Consider the following 8,747-nt stretch of genomic DNA (forward strand, 5'->3'; position numbering starts at 1 on the left):
TTGCAACACAGAGCTCTCCAGCAAAATGAAAGGTCGAGATATTTGTTTTTATACTAACAGTGGCTGGTGTTAAGATGTGACAGTGATACTGCAGCACTATTTTCCTTCTCTGGATTTTTTTTTATCAACTGTAAACCCATCGAAATGAATGAACCAACCCATTCATTCATTCTGGTCGGTGTTTACATTCTAAGGACCGGTTTAAAGAATCCAAATACAGATTTAGCAAGATGGTGAGAGATGCTAAACAACTGAACTCAACAGCAGCTCTCAGAAAACAACTCAACCCCCTTTCTAGAAGGACCTCAGACAGATTAACAACTACAAACCAAAAGCCCCTTACCTGAATGAGTTCCTGACACCATCCCCCGTGACTCCATCTACCAGCTACTCCTCCCCCACCTCAGCAGGGTCCAGGGCCTCTCCACCTCTGAGGCCCTCTCCTCTCCTACCACAATTAGGGTTTTTCCATTGGCACTTTTGGCCACCCCGAGTCAAACCATGCCGCATTGATTTGCATTTCCATTACCAGTTTAAACGCATCGAGTTGTGCCAAGTTGCACCCAAGATGGACCATTTCCGGAGCCTGGTCAAAGCGCACCCGAAGCAGGTTGTAGTGACATCTTGAAAACTGCAGCAAACCTGTGATGACCCCCCTTCTCACCCTCAAACAAGTGCGTGTTGCACAGTGAGACTGAACTCATGTCTGTGCTGGAGACCGGAGAGAAAGCTGTTTTTAAAAGTCTCTGTGTGTTCACCTCTCAGGACATTTGTAGCTTCTAACTAAATCGCTGTGGTTTAATGCTTAGTTTCTCTCCTGTGTTCCTGGTTGTATTTCTTCAGATATCTGCTTTATTTTATTACTTCCTGATTGGCCATATCAGAGCTGCGTTAAGTTACTGCTGATGAAAACATTTCCTGTTGCTTCATATTAAAAGCTTTCCATTGATGAACTAATGGAAGGCTTTTATTGTGAAGAATTTAGAGGAAATGAAATATGTCTATCCACCGTTTTACAGCCATGACTTTGACCACTAGTCACAGCCATTATCTATACAGCCCAATGCTTTCAACTCAAGACAAGCACGTAATCAGTTTAAGACACACCTTCAAGCAGGTAGCCCTGTTGTAATGGGGATGCAAATCCCTGCCGTGTTGGGCTGATGCGCTGAGCCAAACCGAGTCAAGCCAAGTCCACATGTGTATGTTAACAGACTGTTCAAAAGACAGAACCCCCACAACCCCCACGCAGCTGGACCGGACTCTGTCTCTCCCTCCACCCTGAAGCACTGCTGATCAGCAGTCTCTGGTGTTCACAGACATTTTTAACATAACACTGGAGACATGCCACGTATCAGCCTGTTTCAAGACCTCCACCATCATTCTCGCCGCCAAAAAACCAAGGACCACAGGACTCAATGACTACAGACCCATTGCCCTGACCTCTGTGGTAATGAATTCTTTTGACCCCCTTGTACTGTCCCACCATAAATCCATCACAGACCCACTCCCCCCTGCAGTTTACCTACAGAGCCAACAGGTCTGTGGATGATGCGGTAAACATGGCCCTCCACTTCATCCTCCAGCACCTGGACTTTGCAGAAACCTACGCCAGGATCCTGCTTGTGGATTTCAGCTCCACCTTTAACACCATTATCCCAGCTCTGCTGCAAGACAAGCTCTCTCAGCTGCACATGCCTGACTCCACCTGCAGGTGGATCACTGACTTCTTATTTGACAGGAATCAGCATGTCTCTGACTCCCGGACCACCAGCACCGGTTCTCCTCAAGGTTGCATAATTTCTCCACTTCTCTTCTCCCTGTACACCCACAGCTGCACCTCCAGTCATCAGTGAGTCAAGCTCCTGAAGTTTGCAGATGACACCACTCTCACTGGGCTTATCTCTGGTGGGGATGACTCCGCCTGCAGGTGGGAGCGTCTGGTGATTTGGTACGGCCATAACAACTTGGAGCTCAATGCTCTAAAGACAGTGGATATGGTTGTGGACTTCAGAAAGATCATGTCAATACTGTGTCCTTCTGCTTCCTGGGCACCATCATTATCCAGGTCCTCAAGTGGAAGCTGAACATCAGCAGCCTCACCAAGAAGGCTCAGCAGAGGATGTAATTCCTGCATAGTGAAGAAGTTCAACCTGCCAAAGCCAATGATGGTGCACTTCTACACTGCCATCACTGAGTCCATCCTCACCTCCTCCATCACCATCTGGTATGCTGCTGCCACTGCCAAGGACAAGAGCAGACTGCAGCGTATCATTCGCTCTACTCAAAGGGTGGTTGGCAGCAACCTGCACACTTCCAGGGCCCTGATGCGGGCAAGAAAGATTGTCACCAACCCCTCCCACCTTGGAAATAAACTCTCTGAACCACTCCCCTCCAGCATGAGGCTGCGGTCCATCACGACCAAAACCTCACGACACAAGAACAGTTTCCTCCCAATTGTAGTTGGCCTCATCAACAAGGCACGTACATTAATGCACGTGTCCATATCTGACTTATGCATTACATTAATGCACATCTTGCACATATTCTGTATTGCACATATCCTTATACTTCATACTGTGAACTTTTGCACATTCCCTGACAATATTTTGCACATTCTTGCACAAAACTGTGCAGTTATTTTTAAAAACAGACATATCAAACCTATTATTATGCTTATAAAAGTTCATTCATTCATTCATCTTCTATTGTTAATTTGTCACTTATATTTCTTGTATTTTGCAGTACTTGCCTGTATTTGTCCTCACACTGTGTTTATTGTTATTGTTACGCATCATCAAGCCAAAGCAAATTCCTTGTATGTGAAAACCTACTTGGCAATAAACCTTTTTCTGATTCTGATTTCTTGTTCTGATTTGCATACATTAAAACAAATTTGTTCAACACCTCTCCACTGTCTTTGCCTCCAGTCAAACTTACCAAAGCAGCAGCTAATTCTGCAGCCAGCAACTGGAACTGTTCTCCAGACACATTCAGCAAGTGAAGCCGGGCTTGAAAAGCACAGCTCAGTGATGGGATTAGTCTAATATCAGAACGCCAAAAAAAAAAAAAAAGAAATCAAAATGTAGATATGCTTGGATTGTTATTTTTCTGATTCCTCCCAAGCTGAACCTCAGATGATAAACTGCAAATAACATGTACATACCTCGGCAAGGAACATGTGTAAAATAAAATGTAAAAGCTCTCATAAATCTGGTCCTGAGTCTGTGCAGACCATCCCACTCTTCATAAACCCTGATTCAACCATCAGATGGTTTTGACGAGTTATTTTCTATTTGACTTCCCACCCTGCCAAGTCATGGAGGCTGTTTATCATTCAGAGAGTGAGCTTTGTTAAATCATTCTTAGTCCCTGCTTTTTCCTCCACAATGACCTCTGACCTGCCCAAAATGCACCGTCTCTTCCATGAGACAAAGCCAGTTGCGTCATCCTACTGTGACAGGCATACGTGTGTGTGTGTGTGTGTGTGTGTGTGTGTGTGTGTGTGTGTGTGTGTGTGTGTGTGCGCATGCATGTGTGTATGAGGCAGACAGACAGAGGCCTTGCGTCTGTGTCAGGGCAGGAAGGAGGCACCAGCATCCTCATTAAAAAATGAATTCTACACTTTCTCCCCCTAGAATAAGAGTAATTTAATGAACAATTTGAGAAGTTTTAAAAGATCCAGAAAAGGTTGTGTGTACATGATTGTTTTGTTTTTCATCTATTTGTCTTACCTTATGCTACATTCAATTATGTACATTAACCATTGGTCTCTCTGATATTCAGTTGGTGATTATTGTTAGCAGACATTTTGAAGGAAAAAAAATCAATCACAGTTTCAGATTTTTAAGCAATAACCTAAATAATTTAACTTATCCTGACATTGTGATGTCTACAATTATAAGAATTACTGTCATAAAGCAGGTTAATGGGGAGAATAGAGTGTTCTGCAAACTAAAAAGTGGGTTATTTGAGGTTTGATGATGGTTTATTGTAACACTGCAAATTATATCAATCCTTTCCAGGTTCATGAGGCGTCACTCTGACAAGCCAGTCAGTATTGATTTTTATGTCATTTTTAAGGGCACTGTCTCAAAGAGCTTAGTAAATAGATAAGTATTGACAGTTAGATTAGTTTTTTTTTTGTGTTACTGCTGTTTTTCAATAATATGTGAATGGAATATGTTATTTTTATGTCTTATCTTTCAGTTGACGTTCTCCATTTCTCATTAAGAGCCTGAAGTGGGACTAAGGAGAGTTGTTAGGTCAAAAGGTTATAGTATGTTTTATTACTGAATCTGTTTTAGAGTTTGTTTAGCATGAGCAAAATGTCCCAACCTTTTTTTTTCTGGCTATAGCACGTAAGTGTAGTTATGAATTTCCAACATTTACTGTAATGAATAGAAATGGGGTTTGACATCCCTCCCATAGAGAAAAGAAACTTCTACCTAACTTCCAAACAAACAATTATGGGCTTTGTCCTTTGGGTCTTTCATACATTATTCAAAGCAGACACTTGGAAGCAAATATGAATACTAAAATACAGCAAAAACAGCTCAAATAGAGTTATATTCCAAATTATAGCAATAATGCCAGCAGGGCTTAGTTAACATTAATATCTGATTCTGACCAATATCTGTCATCTACAAAGCTGGCATGTATGAAGGTCTTTCAGTTGATGAACTCCCTGTAGAGCCATCTGAAGACAGCAGGTTCGTTTGAGTTTGTCTGAGTAATCGGCCAAGGGCATGTTATTAAACCACAATATGAATTCAGAACAACCAACTAGCCGGACACAGGTTCATAGCCAGTGAGTAAGCGAGGACAGAGGTTTTGACTCAACAAAACAATGTGTCTGTAGTGGTTTGTCCTGTGGGAGAACTGAAACAGTGTATTTGGCAAAAATATGAGTGTGTGTAATGAATGGATATCTTTAAAGTGGATTATACTGCAGGAATGCATTAGAGTGTATTTTCTTTTGACATTTTGATACTTTTTTATGATGTAACACTGGGTCACAATATGAAGGTTATAATGTTCAATTTTTGAAACTTCAGTTACAGCCACAGGGTGTTAAGTACAATGATTTTGGATGGAATATCAACCTGCAAAACACTAGAACCCCTTTTTTTTATTTGTGTTTATATAATATATACTGTATCACAAAAATGAGTATTGTGTCATCATTGTCATTCCATTTTGCATTGCATTTTGATAACTGTATATTCACTCTTTCTGACTCTGCACAACCTTACCAAAGATATTAGTTTATGCTGCAGCAAAGCTGTCTAGACTGTTACTTTACGCCCCCTCCCACCCATGAACTCCCACCCATTCAGTTCCTTTACTAGAGGACAAGAGAGACTGGTAGATCAAGACCCTCCCTGGTGTGGCGCCATTTTCGCAGGACAGACTGTGGAGGGGACGGGGAGGGTGGGTATTATGATTTAATTGCACTTACATCACAAAATCATGAAAGCACTGCATGTGTGTGTGTGTGTGCATGCGTGCGTGTCTGTGCTTGTTTGTCTTTCAAGAACTGAGCTACAACTTAGCTCTTGCTTGACTCAGAGTTATAACACCACTGTGGAGAACATAATTATATTTATGACTTAACTTCCAAGCAGTGACAGGTTACAAGAGGGTGACTGTTTGGAGTAACAGTAACGCTGGCCACTGAGAATGACATTTTATCTGGTGAATACAATAGTGTGAGTGTGAAACAGTTCATCAGTGAGTGTTTAACAACTGCTCATACTGTATTTATGTAATGCTAGTAATGATCTTGGAGCTGGGAGAGGTTTGTAACTTGCTCATGGATACATCAGCAGGGCAGACGTTTGCTGACTCAAGGGCTTTAATTGAATATCTCCTCTCAACATCACCCTGTGCACACACAGGCAACAGTGTATAAAGTACTGTAGGTTATGTGTATGTGTAATTGGCTGTGTAATGTCCCTACGTTACAGAGCTCATTGATTCTTGGTATTCAGAGAAATACACTTTCTAATTCAGTGTTTCTTAAACAATGTGCCCAGGAGGCTGCTGGTATGATTAATGGCTGCAGTATCGATCAAGCTAATTCAAACACACCCTCTCTTCTAATTGTTCATTCTTAGAGGTAATGCAATTCATACAGCAGCATGCTGGTGTGGTCCATCCCCTAAAAAAATTTATAGAATGTGTCTACAAATACTCTACATGGTTTTGGTGAAAAAGAAATAAATTGCCTCACTTGAGGGCAGTAGTAATTTGTCACGACTCATGGACCACATGCAGAAACGCACACATTGAGTGAAAACGCTTTGATTTAATTTGTAATTAGTTCACTCTGCTGATAGCAGCGCAGTTGAAGCAGTGCCTTTATGAACCCAGATAAGCAATGGGCCAATAACTTAACAAAAAAGACTAGGTGATTTAACATTGTGCAAATGCAAAACTAAAGCTATGCAGAGTAATTACACTGAATCACCAAATCATAGGCTCTGTCAAGAGTACAGTTAATGTTGTGAGCAGTAATAATTTTGTTCTCTGAACTCCAACAACCTCTCTGCTCCAGCTAAGCTCCCTTGATTACCTTCACACCAACTTCCCAAACATTACATCTATTCTCAGCCCTCCCTCTTTCTGACAGTTCCCTCACTTTCCAGTCCGTGATGGATCTGTCCATTCGAGAAAAAACACCTTCTCCTCCATCGTGAGGGATCACCTGTCAACTGGTTTCTCACTGTGTGTTTGTTTGTGTGTGTGTGAGTGCCTACTGTTAGTGTACTCAGTGTAAATGAGCTTGGAGGGGATTCAGAGGAAGCATTTCGTTGAACTTGTGTTCCTCGCTAACACAGCAAAATTTTACCACAGTAAGCACAGCTCACAGAGTTCACGCTGGTCAGGAAGGACAGATGAAGGCAGAGAGAAACGAAGACACAGGGTGGAGGCTAAAACAACAGGAACAGTGAGTCTGTAGGAGTCTGAGCACCATATGTGAGAAGATTAATTTCAATTGATGATGGAACAATTAGTCGACTAATCAATAAGTTCATCAACAAAAAATTAACTTACAATAAGTTTGATAATTTATGAATTATTTCCCTAATTTCAGCTTCTCAAATGTAGAGATTTACATATTTTTTCAGTTTAACATAATTGTAAATTTAATATTTTGGGGGTTTTGAAATGTTTTCAGATAAACTAACAATTTTGAGATGTCACCTTGGGCCCTGGAAAAAATGTGATGGTATTTTTCTCAACTATTACAAAACCACTTAAGTAGGAAATGCAAAAGTGTCAAGAGCAAATATTGAGCTGAATATCATACTGTATCATCTGGTTGTCATCATTTAGAGGGTTAAAGGTAGCTGGAAAAGTATGATTTCCTTTAGACTTTCCTTAGACCTACATCATCTTGGAAGTATTGGTTTACACCCTGCTTGTCCAAAATATCATAATCTTTCATTATTTTGGTGAGTATTTTGGTCATAAACCTAGCTGGATCTCAGCTCCTCTGCCCCTTTTTGCTGGGGTCTTATTATTACTTCCACCAGCAGAGTTGAACAGGGGTTAAGGTCTATTTTTCCCCTTGCCTTTCCTTCTGTTTAGTTTGTCTTTTGGCAGGAAATGTTAAAAAGTTGAATGGGTTTGCACTAAACTTAATGGAAAACGTTTTTTGGGGAATGGGGGAACTAATAAATGTTTCGCTCCACCTGACTAAATGGGAATGATTCACAAAGCAACTGCCTCTTACCCAAAACCATCCAAGGTAATCACTACTTACATCCTGCCCTTATGTTCCTGGTCTGCAGAGATCCACTTCACCAGTTATTGGCCCAAAAAACCAAACTACTCCATAGTTTGTTAAAAAAAAAAAACTCTACTACAGTAGTAGATGGCCAATTCAAGTAAATTAAATCAAGTATAGTATTCCTGCCACACTTGAGCTCCATGTTTTCCTGATGCTCTGACAGAAAAATTGAAAATGCCTTGTTCTTAGTATGACACATGGGCTCCAAACTCTTGGACGACAAGGACACCTACATGTTAAGGACACATACATTAGGCATAGCATTAGACTGCTTTACATCTTATCTCACTGACGGAAGTTTCACCGTCTCTATTGGTGACTTTGTGTCTGATTCCTCTCCACTGTCTTGTGGTGTCCCACAGGGCTCTGTTCTGGAAATACTAATAAACTGAAATCAGTAGTTTCAAAGGGTGAACTAGAGATGCTTACACATGCCTTTATCTCATCTCGCATTGACTATGGTAACGCACTTTTCTCCTCACTTAGTATGTCTGCTCAGCAATCCAGAATGATGCCACCAAGACTACTCACTAGGTCAAACATGCGATCTCATATTACCCCTATACTTAAAACTGCTCACTGGCTCCCTTTAAAATTCTCTTTCTTACTTACAGAGCATTGCACAGTCAGGCTCCTGCATATGTGGCTCATTTACTTCACCCTTACTCATCAGCTCATTCTCTTAGGTCAAATATGCTAAATTTGCTGTCTGTCCCAGAGAGCTTTAAGGCTGTGGAGAGGTCATTAAGCTTTTGAGGTCGTAGCACAAACTATGGAATGCTCTGTCCACACCTTTACGATATGCTGAATCCGTAGAGTCTTTTAAAAAGCAGCTAAAGACATACCTGTTCAGACTGACATTTGGGTAATGTCAGTCTGAACGTAATGTATGCACCAGGTCAGCATTTTATGTTTTTATTGAGTATTTTTATTGTGTATTATGTTTTTT

This window comes from Thunnus maccoyii, chromosome 2 (assembly GCF_910596095.1).
Source record: "Thunnus maccoyii chromosome 2, fThuMac1.1, whole genome shotgun sequence".
Classification (NCBI taxonomy): domain Eukaryota; kingdom Metazoa; phylum Chordata; class Actinopteri; order Scombriformes; family Scombridae; genus Thunnus; species Thunnus maccoyii.